This window comes from Sus scrofa, chromosome 9, assembly GCF_000003025.6.
Source record: "Sus scrofa isolate TJ Tabasco breed Duroc chromosome 9, Sscrofa11.1, whole genome shotgun sequence".
Taxonomy (NCBI): Eukaryota; Metazoa; Chordata; class Mammalia; order Artiodactyla; family Suidae; genus Sus; species Sus scrofa.
Genome location: NC_010451.4, coordinates 28,184,232 through 28,204,769, shown reverse-complemented (window position 1 = coordinate 28,204,769; position 20,538 = coordinate 28,184,232). Strand labels below are relative to the sequence as shown.

At 44.8% G+C, this 20,538-nt stretch overlaps 1 protein-coding gene and 1 long non-coding RNA gene across 3 annotated transcripts in view; one reads left to right on the top strand and one right to left on the bottom strand.

Annotated features, from left to right (window-relative positions):
- MAML2 (mastermind like transcriptional coactivator 2) overlaps nt 1-20,538 on the top strand; it is a 379,664-nt gene that overhangs the window by 168,213 nt on the left and 190,913 nt on the right. The gene's annotated exons all lie outside the window — the stretch shown is intronic.
- LOC110262219 lies at nt 9,854-18,655 on the bottom strand. The gene is made up of 3 exons (XR_002346983.1): nt 18,382-18,655; nt 17,902-17,954; nt 9,854-14,791 (listed from the first exon to the last, which is right to left on the bottom strand). It is a non-coding gene; the product is annotated as an uncharacterized LOC110262219 (long non-coding RNA).

Genomic DNA, 20,538 nt, shown 5'->3' with positions numbered 1-20,538 from the left:
ATTTTCTCCAAGATGGTTTGCGGCTGATAACTGCATTCTGTGTCCAAGGGCTCTGGAACCCATCTTCCCACAGCCCTCTGGATTCCAGAGCCTCTCTGCAAAGGGGACGAGGTGTGGTGGGTTTGCTTAATGTGAGGAGCGGGCAAGAGCTGGCTTGTAAATGCCGAAAAGTATTGTGCTGGCGTGAACAGAGGGGAAAGGATGTTAGGAAGGAAACAGAATCTTATCATCTATGGCAAATGGCAAAAAGGATGCCCGCCCCCCATTCCCACTTTGGTCCCTGTTCAGCCTGTGGTGTTCTATGTACAGAGAGGCTGGAAAACACATGAAAGGGAATTACTCGTGTTTTTCCGTCCGTACACATGTGCTTTGGCTGGTGTCAAATTCTTGTTGCAAGAGTCTCTCATTCCATAATGTATACACAGAAAGATATTCCCACCACTTGAAAAAAGGCTTGTTATTAAAACCAGCTGAGTCAATTTATAGGGCGTTGGAGCAGGACAAGTGAAATGCAAACCCACATTCTCTGGAATTGCAAATGCTTTTAACACATACACTGCTTCATGTGAAGTGTATTCCACTACCAGTGTTGGGCTTTTTAATGTCGTTGTCATGGGTAACATTCGAGGATAAAAATGCATGGCTTGAGTGGGGAAGTTTTCCCCTACATTTTGTCTAACAGACACAGGGCTTCCTTTTTCAGGCAACAGAGCAGGAGCAGACCAGTTGGAGGAAAGAAGCTGTCCTCTTGTTCCTATAACTTATATACTTCTTGAAAAAGGAACCGCCTTATTTTGCTTCAGGGATGGGCACAAAAGTCACCCAAGTAGAGACCCTCAGAGTGCCACCAACTGGGCCTCTGTGTCCTTCATCAGGTGATGCATACGCCTGCATTAAGGTGTATCATCACCTTTTGCTTTGCGGATGAGACACAAGTTACCTCCATGACGGTTCATTAAAAACACTGTTCAGAAACACTGTTCAGATTTGGAGACAACAGTCTGCTGTGAAGTCTTAATAGTTCATTTGTAGGAGTTCCCATTGTGGTTCAGTGGGTTAAGAACCCAGCATAGTTTCTATGAGGATGCAGGTTCCATCCCTGGCCTCGATCAGTGGGTTAAGCATCTGGTGTTGCCAAAAGCTGTGGTGTGGGTCACAGATGTGGCTTGGATCTGGTGTTACTGTGGCTGTGGTGTAGGCTGGCACCTGTAACTCTGATTCAACCCCTAGCCTGAGAACTTCCGTATGTTATGGGGTGTCCCTAAAAATTTAAAAAAAAAATCATTTTTTCATTCAACAGATGTTTACTGAGTACCAATTATGTGACAAGCACAAGTCTAGACTGTTGGGATACATTGTGTACAAGAAGGACAAAGGTCTCTGCCCTGTTTACCAGATATATTGTGCTTTACCAGTTCAACGCTTACTTCCCCAGTATGTCTCTCTACTAGGCACTGGGGGAAGTTCTTGTTGGAATACCAAAGATGTGGAAGGCAAGGTCTTGCCATGAAAGAAACAGCCATCTAGCTGAAGTTGTCAGATTCAGGGGTTAGTTTATCTGTTCGTTTTCTTCTGCCAGACAGAGAGGAAGATGGAGGATGCAGGCAAGGGCCTTCTGTCCACAGAGGCCCCCCTTGCCCCCAGAGATTCACAGCTTCCCATTCCTGCCTTAGTTTCCTGATTGTCTTTACAGAACCTGCATCTCTTGGCATCTGCCCTTCATTATTTGTTTTCTGCCGTCACCTGTCCCCAGCTCTGATTTGACTCTTTGTACCAGGCTTTGGAGCACTGTGGAATCTCTCACTGGAATAAGACTTTGGACAGCACTTACTTTCTGCTTTATTAACCTCCTGCTTGCATTGACCATGGGAAGAGACGCTGTTGGAGTTCCCATTGTGGCACAGCGGAAATGAATCCGACTAGGAACCATGAGGTTGCGGGTTCGATCCCTGGCCTCACTCAGTGGGTTAAAGATCTGGCGTTGTCGTGAGCTGTGGTGTAGGTTGCAGATGCAGCTCAGATCCCACGTTGCTGTGGCTCTGGCGCAGGCCAGCAGCAACAGTACCAATTAGACCCCTAGCCTGGGAACCTCCATATGCCATAGGCACAGCCCTAAAAAGACAAAAGACAAAAAAAAAAAAAAAAAGAAGAAGAAGAAGAAGAGATGCTGTCCTTTATGTGGCATCGATTTATATATATGGTTATTAATTCATTTAAAAAGCATTTCTTGAACGCCTGTCCCACACAGGCCTGTTACAAGGCACCGGGCACAGGGATACTCTTAAGGATTGCAGAATTGAGTAGGAGGGTCAGAAAAAAAGGAGCCAGCAATTAAATACAATATGTTGGGGAGACAGAAGATCTCCCCTGACTGGGCAGAGTCCTGAGGCATAAGGGGAAATTAGGCAGAGGAGCAAGAGCTGGGTCAAGGCAAAGATACATAAACACGTATGTGATGAGGTGATATAGCACCGTCAGATAGATAAAAATAACAGATAGTGAATATTGTGTCCTTCCCCTCAGAGTACACATAATCCGACAGCTCACTTTGCTCTTCCTCCAGTGGTCTGTACCTCCCTCTCCAATCTGGCCCCCCATCAATGCCCTCGGGGAGGTGAGAAAGGGGATGAGAAGAGAAAGGTGAGAAAAGGGTAGACAGGTGGCCAAGAGAGCTGAAGGCATTTGCACCCATTCAAAAGTAGAGAAAGAAATAAAAAGTACACACAGAAGCTATACTCATCCCTCACCCTGACTCTCCACAGCTTTCAGCCCTTCTTTTTAGCCAAGAAGTCTTTCTGTCGTTCACCATCTGGTAATTCCTGCATCTGCCATCCAGTCTCTCACTGTGTGGAAAGGCAGCTTCTGCTCATCTTGCTTACCTTCCTGTCAAAGCACAGAGTTCCAGGTATTGGCTTTAAAAATATGCACAACCTGGAGTTCCCATCATGGTGCAGCGAAGACAAATCCGACTAGGAACCATGAAGTTTTGGGTTTGATGCCTGGCCTCACTCAGTGGGTTAAGGATCCGGCGTTGCCGTGAGCTGTGGTGTAGGTCACAGCTCAGATCTGGCATCGCTGTGGCTGTGGCATAGGCTGGCAGCTGTAGCTCCAATTAGACCCCTGGCCAAGAACCTCCATATGCTGCGGGTGCAGCCCTAAAAAGACAGAAGACAAAACACAAAACAAAAACAAACAAACAAAAAAATGCACAACCTAAAAGCTGAGAGTGAAGTCTTATTTGGGGCAAAATGAGGACTATAGCCCGGGAAGCAGCATTTCTGAGAGCTCTGAAATATGGCTCCAAAGAGACACAGGGACTGGTCAGTATACAGGTGACTATGGTGAAGGGGGAGGTCCAAGCAACCAAGCACACATTTTCCAGAAGTTTGCTGCTAGTCTTGTGAAGGTTACCACTAGTCACGAGGAGCAGATGTCACCATGAAGGATTTTAGTGCTTTTCTAGATAGAAGAATTGGGCTCATAAAATCTTTTCCAAAAGTGTCTCTCTGAAGACCTGTTGTACCAGTTTTCCCAGAGCACAGAGTGCCTCCCGCCTGATCTCTACCTTTCAGGGGGTGTTGAGGGTCAGCAGCGGCAGAAGCTCAGGATTCAATCCGTGTAGAGGCAGATGGCAAGTGCCAATCTCCAGTTCACACAGGCATCCTGGAGGCTTTGGAACTAGCTTCAGTTTTCCAAGAAGCTTCATCAAAAAGCAAACTGTATCTGTGATAAAACTGAGTAAACTCATTAAGAGGCCAATTTTCTGTGCTTTTCACTGGAATGATAAAAATGATTACACTGGCACTCTGGTAAAGATGAGAAGCATTGATTAACCATTATCTGTGTCTCTGATTAATTTTTAAATGGGAAAACATTAATTATTACTTAATGCAATTGGGGAGGAAAAATCCTTCACCACATGATATAAGCAGAGGAGAGGGAAATGGTAAAAGGCTAGGATTCCCTTGTTTGCTAACAGCCTGGAAAACACTAGCCAGGGAGACAATGGATGCACAATTTTGGCACAAGGCCAGAGGGTTGCACCTGCTGTACCCTGACCCCAGAGGAAGGGACTGCGTCGTGCTGAGGTGCATATACAATTTCTCCAACTGGGTCCTTCTGAAACACACATCTGGAAGGTACTTTCATTGCAGACGACACTTTGTAGAATATACAACAAAATACTTGAGACCAGAGGCCCTGCCACATGCTAGATAACATGGGAGTGATAAAGTTTTTCTTTATCTCCCGTTCCTTTTTCTTCCTTGGTTGATGGCTACAAACCCGACACCAGTTCCAGTGGGTGTGGTTTCCACACAAGTAGGCAGTTCTCCTGCACTGCCTGCATGTCAGTCAACTCCATTCTGACACTACCTGGTGAGAGCATTAAGAACTCAGTCCTACAAGGCTGTCCCTTCCAACTTCTGACCCAGGTTATCACCTGGGCTTCTGAGTGGCTATAGATTGGAGGCTCCAAAGACCCATTCCTTGGATTCAATTGATTTGCTAAAGGGTCTCCCAGAACTCAGAGAAATATTTTATTTAGGAGATTATCAGTTTAGTATGAAAGGATATAACTCAGGAATAGCCAGATGGAAGCAAACCATAGGGAAAAGTAAGGGGATGGGGCACAAAGCTTCTGTGCCCTCTCCAGGCACGCCACCCTTCCCAAATTTCCTGGTATTCATCAGCCTGGAAGCTCTCCCAAACAGGGTCCTTTGGTTTTTTATGGAGGCTTCACTACAAAGTCATAATTGATTAAATCATTGGCCACAGGTGATAGGACTAGGTCTCAACCCCTCTCCCCTCCCAGGGTTATTTGGGGGTGGGACTTAACGTTCTAACTCTCTGCTGAAGCTGCCTTGGCTCTGCCAGCCAGCAACCATCCCCCATCCTTAGGTGTGGTCCAAAGGTTGACTGATTAACATAACAAAAGATGCTTTTTCATTGCTCTTGTCACTTAGGAAATTCCAAGAGTTTTAGGAGCTGGGTGCCAGAAACAGGAACAAAGACCACCTATACATTTCTTATTATAAATCACGGTACCACAATGGCATAACAGAAATAAAGGCGAGCATGGGAGTTGGATTTCCAGAAAAGCAGGCATGGACTCAGCATTGCTAACGCATTTAGATTCGCTCCCAAGGGTGTGCGTAGATGGCTTCCTACAGGTGGCCTCAGCAAGATCCTTTAGGAGGGTGTAGCTCAAACACCTGCCTCCTGGGCTGTCCATCCCCAGGGCCTGAGAAAGTGCTGGAAAGCCTTTGGAGAGACTGCTGGATGGAGCAGGTTTGCTGCCTGCTGACCTGGACAGGGGGGAAGAAAATGGCTCTTTGTTTCAGGTGTGCTTTTTCGTTCCTGTTTCAGATAAGCACTGGCACACTCTCTTTAAAAATCCAGGTGTGTTACTATTGATGGACATTTGGAAACTGCCTCTGAGGTTAATACCAAGAAACCTGCTCTCTCTTTGGAGAGTTGTGAACTTGTTCAGGCCTTCAGAAGATGGTTTGCAATTCCCAGACTAGCAGTCAGTGAACAACGGGATTGAAGGACTCAGAGAAATATTAACCCAAACTCCTTTTCATAGAAAGAAGAGGCCCAGAAAGGCAGAGTGACCTGCCAAATGTCACATCGGTAATTTGGCAGCTTAATAATCATAAATTAACTCGACATGAAACTGATGATAAAGCTCAACCCTGAATAGCAAAACTAATGTACCCTAAATACCATTGCTCTGTTGCTGATTCTTAGAAAATAACAGAAGTGGGATTACTAGGAAGGTTTCTCATTCCCCCCCCCCACACACACACCCCTCAATCAGCACTGCTTTGCGGTGGCTGTCCTTGTAGCTGATCTCCACAAAGTGCATTTTAGATACTTCATTTCCTTCCCTGATTGTCTTCCCCAGAAGAATCCTGCAATCCCAGGGTACTGTGTCACCTTGATCAGCAGGACCTCTCTGGTCCCTTGGCTCACGTGGGACAGTCAGTAGTTCTGGGACCAGCAGAAGGGGAAAGAATCTAAGATATTAGCCAGGGCTAGTGTTTCTCAAAGTGTGCTCCAAGGACTCTCCAACTCCACAGTGCATATTACAAATACAGATTCTGAGTGGACTCCAAAATTATTAAATCAAAAAGAGGACAGGAATATGAATTTTAATAAAATCTTTAGAAGATTTTAAAGCACACTAAAGCTTGGAATCACTGCCCTAGGCATCTCGGGTACATCTGGCCTGACCATTCTCATACCTGTGAGTGAGACGATGTGGGTCACTGAGTAAGATGATAGACGGATGGCTACATAGATAGATAGATAGATCATAGATAGATTTTTATTATATTTAGGTAATATCCATCCACTCATTAAGCCAGTTTTTGGGGAGGGTTTTTTGTTTGTTTGTTTTTTCTTTTTTTCCTTTCTTAGGGCCACACCCACAGCATATGGAAATTCCTAGGCCAGGGGTCTAATCAGAGCTACAGCTGCCAGCCTGTCATAGCCAGCGCAACGCCAGATCTGAGCTGCATATGCGACCTACACCTCAGCTCATGGCCAGATCCTTAACCCACTGAGAAGGGCCAGGGATCAAACTGCAACTTCGTGGATACTAGTCAGGTTGGCTACTGCTAAGCCGCAATGGGAACTCCTATGGAGGGGCTTTCTATTACTAGTCACCCTAATGGAATTAACAAATGGAGCATCTACCATATTCTGTAGTAATTTTTTCATAGATTAACTCCTTCAATCCTTACAACCTTATGGGTTACTACTATTATGTTCATTCAACAGGACAAACCAAAGCAGAGAGAAATTTTTTTAAGTTGTCTGAGGTTACAGAGCTTATGAATGGTAGAGGCAGAATTGGCACCCAGGTAGTTATCTAAGAACCCATGATCTTAACCACTTTGTTGAGTAGCCTCCTTACACATAGAGATACATAGATTCAGCCACTGATGCAGCCCTTCTGCAGCTAACCCTAGAAGCTCATAGTCTAGTTGGGAATCCAGACTTATTTACATTTTGGTTTATTAACTGCCATCTTAGTGGTATGAACAGAATGCTATGAGGGTAGGGAGGAAATTATTAACTGCCAAAAGTGTCAAGAAAGTCTTCAAGAGAAATCCATATCTTCATGAGAATAGGGATCCTGTCGGTTTGGTTTCCCTTAGCACACTTCTTTTTCTTTTTTTTCTTTTCTTTTCTTTTCTTTTCTTTTCTTTCTTTCTTTTTTTGTTGCAATTATTAGATGCTAAAAATCAAATGAGTGAATGAATTCGTGAATGAGCTGATTCATTTCAGCTGGCATTGAAGGATAAGGAGGAAATTTTGTGACAGATAAAAGGAAGAAGAATGCACATAACCTGGAGGGGTACAAGGCTAAAAATAGCTCGTTCTGGGAACAGAGATTCCATGTGACTAGAGCAAAGCATGCCAGGGAGGGATGGCGGTGGAGTGAAGGCAGGAGGGAAGAAGAAGAGGCTGGAAGTGAAAAGTCTTAGGTGCCATGCCAAAGAATTTCGATTATCCTCTGGGCGGCCGTCTTTAGGCAGGGGAGCGTCGTGATCAGCTTCTTTAATGGAAAGACACCTCGGGAGGCCATTGTGAAGGCAGTGAAGAGAGTGTACTAGGAGGAAGGCCAGCTAGAAGGGGTGAAGCAGTGAGGGCTAGAGCTTAGGAAGGTCTGAGCCAATACACAGGAGCCAGGGGGAGTCAGTGAGGCCCGGTCAGGAGATGCTCGCCTGAGGCCGAAGAGGCAGAGTCAGGGACCAAGCGAATATAGACCATCCAGTTACAACTCATGAGTCTAACCTACATGCTGATGCCATTGACTGAAATGAGGAATCTCAGGAGGAACGTTGGAGGTGAAGGGAGGTAAAAGAGTTCCTTTTTAAACAGGTTAGGTTTGTGCCTTTTGTCGGCCTTCCCAGTCTTCCCAGCGAAGACAGATTCCCAGACGGCGTGCATCAAGATGGTGGAGGAGTGCGGTTGCCAATGGAAACATGGATTTGGCGCCATCAGTCTCAGGGTGGGAGGTGAAGCCATAGGAGGCGAGAACGTCCCTCGGGAAGAATGTATGAAGGGGGAAGAGAAGAGGACTAAGAAAGTATTCATTAAGCATGGCTTTTAGGAAACAAGCAGTAGGGCAGACGATGCAGAAAAAGATAATTTCAAATCATGCGGGTCTAATGGGAGAGTTATTTTGTATTTATTCAGATGAATTTTAGGAAAAGGAAACTCTTCTCCAAAACGCTATAGACAGGCTGAAACCTAGAACATAGCACCTTTGTATTGATGTGTTGGGTACCAACTCATCCTCAGCTGTAAAAAAAAAAATATATATATGTATACACACACACACACACACATATGTATGTGTGTGTATACATATACATATATATATATATGTGTATATATATATATATATATACCATATATATATAATCCCCCCTCCCGCAAGTGAATGCCAAAGCATTCACGAATGCAGAGTTCTCCAAGAAAGCTTAAGCTATTGTTATTTGACCTGGAGGCTTCCCTGGTGGCCAGTTAGGAAAGTTTCCAAAGATCAGCAGTTAGCTGTCGCCTCAGGCCCTCCTCCTTCTAACTTTCTTGGGCAGACAGTCACCTACTGGGCTGAGTCCCCCCCACTCCCAGAGCAGAGCCAAAAGCAAGATGAAAAAACCTACCAAGTAAAATAACCACTTTCTTTTAAAATTAATTATAAAAACACTGTAACACTTAATCCATCCTTTAACTGAACTTAATTGGCTATTTGCTATAGAACTGACTCACTGGATTCAGTTGGGAGTTTTTAAGCTTCTGTTGTGTGTATGTGTGGTTTGGTTTTTGTTTTGTTTTTTTTTTTTTTTTTTTTTGTCTTTTTAGGGTGGCACCCACGGCACATGGAAGTTCCCAGGCCAGGGGTGGAATCTGAGATGTAGCTGCGGGCTTACTCCACAGCCACAGCAACTCAGGATCCAAGCCGTGCCTGTTACCTACACCACAGCTCACGGCAACACCGATACTTACTTCACAGGGCGGGGCCAGGGAATGAACCCAAGTCCTCATGGATACTAGTTGGGTTCCTTACCACTGAGCCACAATGGGAACTCCTTAAGCTAGTGTTTTTTTGCAACCTTAGTAGAAGTTTCCCTGGGGCTGCCCATAGCCTGAAAGTTCTTCACTGTTTGGTGTGTGTGTGTATGTGTGTGTGTGTGAGAGAGAGAAAGAGAGAGAGAGAGAGAGAGAGAGAGAGAGAGAGAGAGAGATGGGTGATGGTGTTCAATGAGAATTGTAGGGAAATAGCATGTTACCCAGGAGAGTCCCTGTGTCCACTGATCAGTCATGAACATGGCTGGCATCCTTGTGGTCTATGCCATGCATGATACCTGCACAAATATCCTGCCTCAGGCAGAGCAATTCATAAAATCATAAATACTGATGCCAAATACATATGTGCGAGGGAAATATTCAGCTCAATTGATGTCAAAGAAATATAAATAAAAACAACAATACAGTACTATTTTCCTCCTTTCAAATTTGTAACAATGTTTTTTAAATTATAATACTCTGGGTTGCCCAGGGCAATCAGAAAATGAGACTCTTATACTCTGCTGTGAGAATGTAATGATGTACAACCTTAGAGGACAGTTGATCGATATATCTCAAAAACCATAAAAATGTTCAGTCTTTGACCCAGCAATTCTTCTTTTTAGAATTTATCCTAAAGAAACAGAATCGTATATTTAAAATAGGTGAATTTGAATATAAGAATTATACCTCAATAAAGCTCTTTTTAAAAAAAGATATGCAAAGTACATATTTATGACATCATTGTTTATAACAGCGAAAACTGCAAAAAGTCAAAATGCCTATCATCTACCATACCCACTTAATAAACTACTAAAGTAGTATTGGCTCTAGTATGTCTGTAGACAGGATTTTTTTTGTTTGTTTGTTTGTTTGGTTTTTTGGGCTGTACCCATGGCACATGGAAGTTCCCAGACTAGGGATTGAACTGGAGCTGTAGCTGCTGGTCTACGCCACAGCTCACAGCAACGCCAGATCCTGAAACCACTGAGCAAGGCCAGGGATGGAACTCGAAGCCTGGTGGATACTAGTCAGGTTGGTTACCAAGGAACCACAACAGGAACTCCTACAGCCATGATTTTGAAGTTCTGTTATAATAGGACCATGGTTCTCCCAGTGTGTTTCCCAGACCAGCAACAGCAATATCTCCTGGAAACTTGTTAGAAATACAAATTATGGATCTCTAGCCTACAGGTATTACATTAGAAACCGGAATTGGGACTCAGCCCTCTGTCTTAACAAGCCTTCCAGGTGATTCTGATGTTCACTAAAGTTTGATAACTCCTTAGGGGGAAAAAAAAAATCCTGCTAAGTTGTAATGTGAAAACAAGCAGAAACAGGCTACATGACAATATATAATGATGTGAGGCCAATTTATTTGAAAAATATCTAGGTATATGCATGCCTAACTAAAATACTGGTAAATATCTTTAATTTTAATTTTAAAAAGTACAGTATTTTTTGTACAGATAGTAAATGTATAGATCGATTTGGTTCTCTTCTTGATAACTTTCTGTATTTTTACACATTTTCTATAAAAAAGTATGTATGATTTTTAAAGTAAGAAAGGTTATTTTAACAAAGTTCTTGCCCTTGGAGGTTTTGGGTGCTAGACATTTAGGGAAATATATTACCCAAGTTAAGTGAAGAGGAAAGTAGAAAGGGTGGGTAGGTTTTCCCCCTAATCAGTTCTGTGGGGAGTCTTACTGTTTTTAAACTAGAATTTGACATTTTTGGTACTCACTTTAGTTATGAAAGTGCCACGCTAGCTGTCTTAAAGCATCATACTTCAAAGATTAGACTTCTTTTGAGACCATGATGGGGTGGTTTTCTTCTTTTTCTATGTTGGGAGATAGGTGGCAGCTGCTGCTGATGATGCTGCTTCTTCCTCTTTCTCTTCCTCTTCTTCTTCTCCTTGTCCTTCTTCTTCCTCCTCTTCCCCTTCTTCTTCTTGTTCTTTTTCTTCTTCTTCCCCTTCCCCCCTCCTCTTCTTCTTTCTCTTCTTCCTCTTTCTTCTTTTTTTCTGTATCATGCCCAGGAATTTGTTGCACATTGGCTTGTGCAATTCTCTTGCTTTGGACGAGGTCCCTTTGGGGCTTTGTCACAATCTGTATCACTCTTTAAAAAAAATCAAAAGCATCTTATGTTCTTAGGAAATTCACATCAAGAGCTGAATAGCAAGAGTCTTGTTGGCCCAACCACTGGATCTATCAGGTGGCGTAAGCCTTTTGTTATGGGACAGCGTGACAGAGGGGAAAGGACAGGCCAGTTTCCTTATAACTAGTTCTATGGCCTGGGGCGAGTCTCCCGTGTTCTCTGGGTCTCCTTTTCTTCACCTTTAAACTGAAGGAGTTGACAAGATGATCTGTGAAGTCCCTCCCAGCTCTGAATTTCTGTGCTTTTGTGACTAGATTCACAGAGATAGAGTGACCCATAACCAGAAGGCAGTGTAATGCTCTTTGATCTGTCTCATGCAGTTTGGCTTTGTGAAAATGCTGGTGGTGTTTTCAAAAGCTGGAATAGCCTTTCATGGGCTTTTCTCCTGCTCTGGTGCTGACAATCTATTTTGAGGTAATACCTGAGCAATATTATCAATGAGAAATGGTGTCTAGCTTTCAGGACCTTTCCATTACGGCACAGAGGAGTTCAACAGCCTACACATAGAAATGGTCCTTCCTATAAATACAGAGGGAGAAGGTGGCCATATGGCACAGGTCACTGGAATCAGAACTATTTATCAGAGAAGACACAGTAGTTCTTTAGATCAATTAGGAGACGCAGAGTCTAGTCCTAGCTGTGACCTTGGCTAAAGCATGCTCTCTGCTTCTCTCAGCTTCCGCTTCCTTGTCTGAAATATTTCTGCTTGATCTCTAGTATTACTTCATTTCTGAAAAAAGAAAAGTGAGTTTCTGATAGAAAAAAATGAACATCGTGGTCCTAAAGACCGTTGTCCTACCTGAGGAAGTCCCCCAGGGAGTAGCTGTTCTAAAAAACAAAACTGTGGAGTTGCAAGAAAGGGCCCAGCCAGTCCCGCTGAGGTCGGAATCATTTCTATAGCATCTAGCTTTTTCTTGACAGGCAACAGGAGATGAACACATATGTTGTCTGGGGCTGGCACTTGCCACCTTTTGCTTGGGGTGAGAGAAGTGTGTACTTAAACTGCCAAGACAGCCCCAGGTCTGGGGAAGAGCTTTCTGCTCATCCTTTGAACTACAGAACATGTACTGTGCGTGCTGCACTGTCAAGGAAGCCCATGAAGCTTGCTTGGCATAGGAGTGAAGTGAGTAATGAACTTTTGGCTCCAGCCTGCATTCTAAAGCTCGGGTTTTGCAAAAGTTGCAAATCCCCAGAGGAAATGCTGGAGCACAGAAGGCCTGCATATCACGGATTACACTAATCCAGGCAGGAAGTGATAATGACATAGTTATACAAGCAGTGTTTTTCACGGCTAATTGGGAAGGATGGTCATTTAATTAAACTGTGCCAGACCTTGGGTTTTCGAGACCTGGACAGCCTAAGAGCCCTTCTTAGACGCTCGTGCTCAGGATGCTTAAGTCCAACTCTAAATTCTAAGAGGGTAGGGCCTTCAACTTTTTATTAACTTCTAATACCTAATAGCTAGTATAGTTCCTGGAACATGGCAGGTGCTGGACCTGGACAAGAAGAGTTTTGAGTATCTTATTATCTCCACAAAGTGCTTTGTTTTAAATCAAGTAGAGATGCCAAGACTTGACGCAATAAGCCTCCTGTGGATGCAAAAACAATCAGACCTGATTCTGCATGTTTGAAGGAAGAGGATGTGCTGATGACACATATACACGTAAAATAAAAAAATTAAAAATAAAAATTTAGATCGATAAAATAAAGAGAATGCCTCCATGACATTATGTACATAGCATTCAACTTGATTTTTCTTCTCTGTAACGAGACAGGGCTGGGGGTTCTGGGATATATTGTCGGGATTAAAGTGCTTCTTCAACTTTTTTGAACAAAGGCTTTTAAGAGCTTGCAGTGAATATGATGGCTGCCTAGTGTAGGAGAAGGGAGTGATGTATCAAGGGTCAGAAAAACTGGATTTCAGCCTCATGGTGCTGACACCAACCTGTAGTAAGATCCAACTTTCCTCATTTGCAAAAGAAAGGGTGTATATTGCAATGGTTTTATTTCCTCAACCAAAAATTATCGCATTTTTTATAATGTGGGGGATGTGAGGCAAACTGGATTATATCCTTTGGTAGCTAAAATATGGGAAGTTTGTGGACACATCGATGCTATCCAAACAGTGGAATGAAATACAATTGAACAGTAAAATAGGGGGAACAGTACCCGTTGAATAAACTTCAGGACATATGGATGCTGAACATGAAACAAAGCAGTCTTAAGTAAGTTATAACATAGACCTTCTGATTATGTTTTTATTGCCTTGAAATCTTCTTCAGAAGGGAAGTCAAAAATTTCAGTAACTTGAAGATGTCTGGAAGGTCAGCTTCCCATCAGCTTTTCTGCGTCTGAAGTGACCCTCTAGTTGGTCCTCTAACCTGCTCCCGTTCCCATCTGGTGGATTCCAAGACTCCTTTGTCTGTCTCAAAGAGTCAAAAAAAAAATGAGCCCATTAAGAGACTGTAAAAGATCCGGGCTGTTCTGCTCAAGGAATCATAGGACGCGGGAAACGAGATTTATGAGATGAGGTAATAGAAATACAAATAGCAATACATTTTAAAGGAACTTTTTCCTCAAATGCCCATTTCCTTTGTGATTGATTTGTGTGGGGGAGGCTGAGGAGATTGAATTCGCCCCACCTTCCCCACCACATTCCTCCTGTTTCAGGTTCAAAATGTTCCCCATCACAGTACACGGGCATCTTCTCAGAGGTTGGCCCCCTGGGACACTCCCCACGCTCAGCTCTGCAGTTTCCAGAGGCTTCCTCCAGTGACATTCCTACTTGCCATTAACTCCTGAGAAATTTTATTAAAATGGAAGAAGATTTATCCCCCCCCAGCTGAAATTGGGGTCACTGATACTCAAGGAAAGGTGCAGTGCCTCGAGGGTGATCCTGCAGCCGTTTGTCAAACCTCCTGGAGTAATTTATAGGCAAGTGTGCACCCAGGGTCACTCCCAGAGGGAGCAGGGCAAACTGCACAGTGCGCTTACCCCCCCCCCCCAATTTGCGTTTGTAATAAATAATAGATGCTGGATGAGCAAGTCCCTACTGGGTGGCAGGCACGGAGCCACACAGATTCTATGCATGTTTTACACTTAATCCCCAGGGCAAAGCTGTAAATTAGGGATTATTAGACCTCATTTTAGAAATGGGCAACCTGGGGAGTTACCTTCATGGTGCAGCTGAACTGAATCCCACTGGAATCCACGAGGATGTGGGTTTGATCCCTGGCCTCGCTAAGTGCATTAGGGATCTGGCGCTGCCCTAAGCTGATGCAGCTTGGATCCCGTATTCCTGTGGCTGTGGTGTAGGCTGGCACCTATAGCTCCGATTTGACCCCTAGCCTGGGAACCTCCATATGCGTTTTTAGGTTCGGCCCTAAAAAGCAAAAAAAAAAAAAAGGAAAGAAAATGAAAGAAATGGGCAAACCGGAGCCTTACTCAACTTACCAATGGCCATGGCCATAAGTATTACAGTTGGGTTCAAAATCAGGGTTTTCTGATTCAGGAGTCCTTACTATCAACCAGGCTCAAATGACGAGAATACCTTTAAAGGGAAAACAGAGGTATAAGGTGACCTGAAGTGTACATCCCAGAAGAAACAGCCAGGGCTCCTTGCCTTGATGTAAATAGCTCTGGGGGGATGTTGTTATCATCAACATCCCAGGGCTTTTTGTAGGCTCAGAAGACAATCATTTCTGCCTGGGTTTCCCCTAACTAACAACAAGGGCTTTTTCTCCCCCCGCCCCACCTTTTTTGACTACCCTGTGGCATATGGAATCCCCAGGCCAGGGATCAAATTTGAGCTGCAGTTGCAGCCTAAGCTGCAGCTTTGGCAACACCAGATTCTTAACTCATGTGCTGGGCCAGGGATCCAACATGCATCCCAGCACACCCATAGTGCTGATCCCATAGCGCCACAACAGAAACTCGCAATAAGTGCTTACCGATCTCTTTCTATAGTGAAAAAGCAAGAAGGACACAAAACTTATTAAGACATGCACTGTTTCCTAATTCAAGACCATAAACACTACAGCATAGGGCATGCAACTAACTATGATAAATTCAGACTATGATTATTATTTGACATAAAGTGGATTGGGTGTACTGAGTAGAGGCCATGGGGCAGTAGCTTGTTAAAATATGGTCTCAGGACCAGTAGTGTCCAGTCACCATCACTGGGAAATTTATTAGCAATGCAGATTCTCAGCTGCCAACCCTAGGGGTGGGGCCCGCCAACCGAGGATTGGTTCCCTGAAGTTTGGGAAACACTGGTCAAGGGGCTGGGCTGGTAATTGGATTTGGCTCGACAGGAGCTGGGGTAGGTGACTGACAGCACATGAGCCTGGATAAGTCATTTAGGGCTGCTGATGTAAAGGCATTGAACTTCTTGCTACGGAGACTTCAGCAAGCAGATGAAGTGTGGGCGGCCAACCTTTGGGTGAAGTTTGCACTTTAAGACGATCACTGCTTGGCAGGAAGATTCAAGGAGCTGGGAGTTCCCTTTGTGGCCCAGTGGGTTGTGAACCCACTATTATCCATGAGGACGTGGGTTCAATCCCTGGCCTCACTCAGTGGGTTAAGGATCCGGTGTTTCTGTGAGCTGTGGTATGGGTTGCAAACATGACTTGGATCTGGCGTGGCTGTGGCTATGGCATAGGCTGGCAGCTGCAAGTCCGATTCAACCCCTAGCCTGGAAACTTCCATATGCTGCAGACGTGGCCCCCAAAAGAAAAATGATTCAAGGGGCCATCCACTCTGAACCCAAACTGACCACAGATTTCTCCTCTTTCTCAAGCCTCTGCTGTTCTTTCCATTCAAGTTCCTATGACAACCCTTCTGATACAATTTGTATTTATAAAAATCACACTTGTTTTCATGAGTCTCAGGAATTCCTTATGAATCAATATTTTTCACATCTGTGGATCATAAGGAAGAACAGCCGCCCTTTGCCCACTAGTCAACAGGAAACAGAAGGAGAGCTGTGCTCTCGTGTTCATTAGAAAGGCTCAAAGGCACAACTTTTGGAATTTTGACATTTTTCCTCTGTCATTTGCTCTTTGCCCCAAAGAAGACTTTATTCTCCTAACACAGCAAATTTTATTTCCTTTCCCAAAAGGTAAGGCTGAGAAAAGGATGCCTTACCCACATCCCCTTACCAAATTCTGTCTTTACCTGGGCCTTGGAATAAAACTTGTTCTGAATAAGAATTTTAATAAGAGCTGGAGGATCACTGGGGAGCAATGCCCCTGGCTGATTTTCTGTGGTAATCTCCCCCCTGAGATCTCGAAACTTGTGAAAGCGTTGCTGTGAGATTGAAAACTAGACTTCATACATAAATTAGGACTTGCCACTTGCAGCCTCCATCTGGCCAAAAGAAATCTGCTCTGATTTCAAGACTAGCCTTGTTGACCTGTTATCAGACTTTTCAGAGGCATTAGGAGTGGAGATTCCTGCCAGCTCAGGACTCTTTCCCTAGCAGCCCCTTCATGGACTGACCTTTGAGCATCCACAATCGCCCTGGACTTCTCCTGTGCCACACAGAAAAAAGCTAGACAGATGGTCAACCTGGGTAGCATCTTACTTTCAGAGCCTGTCTCCTCCGTGTGTGGGCCTGGTCACCCCAGGACCAACAAAACAAAGCTAGAGAGGGACAACTGGGTGGTCCATCGTGTTAGGGAAACCAACACATGTCAACAGACTATGAGAATTAAGATGCTTTCCTTTGTAAATAAATATAAATGTTCACCAAACCTTGGAGTCTCTAGGAGTCTGTAGCACATCTTACCCGTGTAATTCATTTTAGCAGTAATCATATCCTCTCAGACAGATGCATTTTGTGTTTAGCCTTGCCTATTCCACAGGACTTGGAATACCTTGAGAACAGGAAATGTGATTTCTATTTCTTTTGAATACTAAAACCACAGCCCTGGAAACACAATAGATAATTCTCCTTGAACTGAATTAAAACAAAATGGAATACAAGAATTAGGGACCACCTCATGAAGTTTGAAACAGGGAACTTGGGGGTTAAAAATGAAAGGAAAGAAAAAACAAAGTGCACCCTTAAATTATCAGGCAGTAGGTTTACAGAAATTATTACTCACAGAGGTGATAATACAGAGGTTCGAAACTTTGTGCATCACGTGCTAGCTTTATAGCATGCGCTCTCTCTCTCTACATTCATTTCAAAAAGACACATTCATGTAACAATATATCATAGGTTTGGATAAGTAAAAGAACTGCTTACTAGCAAGGGTCAAATTTTGTATAGCAAGAGATAAATTAAAAGGTAGTTACCTTGAACGATTTTCAAGCCTCCTGCATAAGCGTGTCACTCTTGTCAGTCAACTGACCAGAGGTGGTGGGAGAGCTAAGGTTTAGCTCAGCAGAAGGCTGGTGAGATATTGCCAAAGTCCCATTACAGTTCCTGATGAAAACTGGTCCATAGACCACCAGCGATTAGCCACAGGCTGATAACACAAAGCTTTCATGTAATTTCATGAACAAAACACCATGATGCTGTGTCAAGATGTTTGGGGCAAAAGTCCTTAACTGTGGGCATTGATGTATCGAGCAGGACAGCCCCTCTCTGTACCAGGGACCGCACCCCGTCAGAAGTAAAGCTGGTGCAGTATAGGTCTGACCCATCCCTACCTGCGTCTTCCCTTCCACAGTTTTGAAACTTCGTTGCCGTCTCCAGATGCCAGCTGTAAGAGACATACAAAACAATGTTTTTTATCAGTCTCTTCTTGTAGTGTCTGGCTTTCTGGCACTTTCTTCTTCTGCTGAATCGTGACCGTGCTGCCAGGAAAGCCATTGGAACCCTCTCCCCAATGACTGCCTTTGCTAATCCTGCCTGCCCAATTGAGACAAAGCTGGGGACTTCACCACCACTGTAATTACGGAGTCCACCCACCACTGCAAGCGAGACACAGGGCCAAGAGAACATCGAGTTTAGGATTCCGTTGTGTTTTGTTTTTATTGCCTCATAATACTAAAGTTCCAGCTTGGAAATGAAACATTATATAACGAGACCTGGGTTGGCTTTCAATGGTGATTTGTTTTGTAGATAGAGTTGTTGTTATCGTTGTTATTGAATCTTGGCGCTTCTGGATGAACAGTGACCATTCTTACCTCTTCTGGTCAAACTCTTTAGGTGGTTTTCAGAAATTGGCTGATATGTCCTCAGATCACCCCTGTGAGGAAGTGAAGTGTCCTTGTTTTTCTAGCTGGAAAAAATGAAGCATAAAAAGCTGCTTAGGCAATTGCCTTGGCCTGTCAGGGATGGAAGCCTGAGTTGCCACTGGGGAACTTGTGGCCTCTGGGAGGGTGCTCCTGCCTTCCCGTTGGAAGGCAGGAACGTGCACGCGCGTCTAGGGCAGCAACATGGTGGGAGGATCGAGCCTCCCACTCAAGGAGACAGTGGCTCTGAAACTACCCCTAGAGATGCCTCTTTCCTGGCTGACAGTTATGGCAAGTGACCTTCAGCTCCACTACGGAAAGTCCAAGTGACTAATTTAATGAACCTTTGGTGTGTGGGGGATGGAGAGGGAGGAGGCTGCCTGGGCCCAGGGCCAAGGTGAGCCATCTTCAGTCCACACAGGGGGTGGAGGGAGAGATGAGAGCGGAAGGGGTCAGAAGAGAACAGGCTTCTCTGCGTGGTCAGGGAAGAGAGTCTGACCATGTGGACAGATGGAGGCCCTGGGTTAGGGAGGTGAAGCATGTCAGCAAAGCAGGAGCGCTTCCTGTCTGCAGACAGGCAAAGGGCCAGTGCTTCGATGAGCTGGAAATAGGAAGCCACGGGAGGCGGTCAGCAGAATCCTTTTGCTCTGTGGGTTTTACCTAGTGAAGTGAAAAAGCTCGTTATGTCAGTGATCTGGGGAGCTTGTTTATGGCTGTGTTTTCTTTTATGTTTCCTCCTGTAATACTTGATGGTACTCAATCCACAGAGGCCACGCTGCCATTCCGTCTCAGGCATCCATCAGCCAGGAGCCATTGTTCAGGCTGTCATCGTTTCGCGCAGCCGTGTGGCTGGGTGTGTTTAGATCCTGAGTTAGCTCGCTTGCCTCTGCTTCTTGAATGTACACTTCCAAGGAAGCAGGAGGGGCCAGGGCAGGGACAGTTCCTTCCTCCGCCTTTGCTCTAAAGAAGTGATGGCTCTTCCCGTTGGCATTCTTACAACACAAAGCTCTGCTCTAAGTGACACGGAGGTCATGACTGCACATGGGACCAGGGCATTCTGGTAAGCCAGAGATTTCCCTCGTAGATTTTCTTAGTTGTTACAGCCCTGTCAGGTGGGTGGTATTGTTTGGAGGAAAATGAGGCTTGGAGAAATGCATGAGGTCTCATAATAGACCATCTGACCCTGCCCTAAAGGACCATTTGAAGGAGCATTACCAGCAAGAAGGCAGGTGGAACTAAGATTGCTCTGAGCTTTGTCTGCAACCCCAGGACCATTGTCTTTGCAGGAATCCAATCTGACGGTCCTTTTTGACCCAACTTGTCCACTATCCCCGTTGGAGTTTCTAAGGGAGCCCAAGATACGACATCCCTCTCTCCCACCTGAATCCCAAACAAATTGAGGAATATCGCCATTACTAATTTAAAAGGACTATGATTGGAGTTCCCGTTGTGGCTCAGTGGGCTAAGAACCCACATAGTGTCTGTGAGGATGTGAGTTTGATCCCTGGCCTTACTCAGTGGGTTAAGGATCTGGGGTTGCCGTGAGCTACGGTGTAGGCTGGCAGCTGCAGCTCTGATTGACCCCTAGCCTGGGAGCTTCCATATGCCACAGGTGCAGCTTTAAAAAGAAAAAAAGCAAACAAACAAGGACTATGGTGGGAGACAGTCTGCTGACTGGACTCCGAGGTTAGGCAGACACCTCTCCCAGGCTTGGGCACCAAGGAGAGCCTGCTGGGTGAGACTGACCTCGTGGAGAAACAAAGAACACTTCTCTGCACAGCCCCTCCTAGGAGAAAGGAATCAGGGTCACCATGCTCCTTGCACAATGAATCGAGGGCCAGAAGGCCAGTGTTCCAGCTCCTGGCATGTCCCAGACGCCTGGCAGTAGCCGTCAAGAAGTGAGGAAGGGTTCTTTCCCCTGATGCTTCCTCCAGGATGTCTTACCTGGAGCCTGCACGGTAGGCTAAGGTGCCCTCCATGTCCCCTCACACCCCTCCCTGCATGTGACTGTCTTGTCGCCTGTAATCCTGAATTCTGACTTACTGGTCACATGTCTCTCTGCCCCCAAGGACTGTGGATTCTAAGTAAATGTCCTGGGGCTCTTCATCT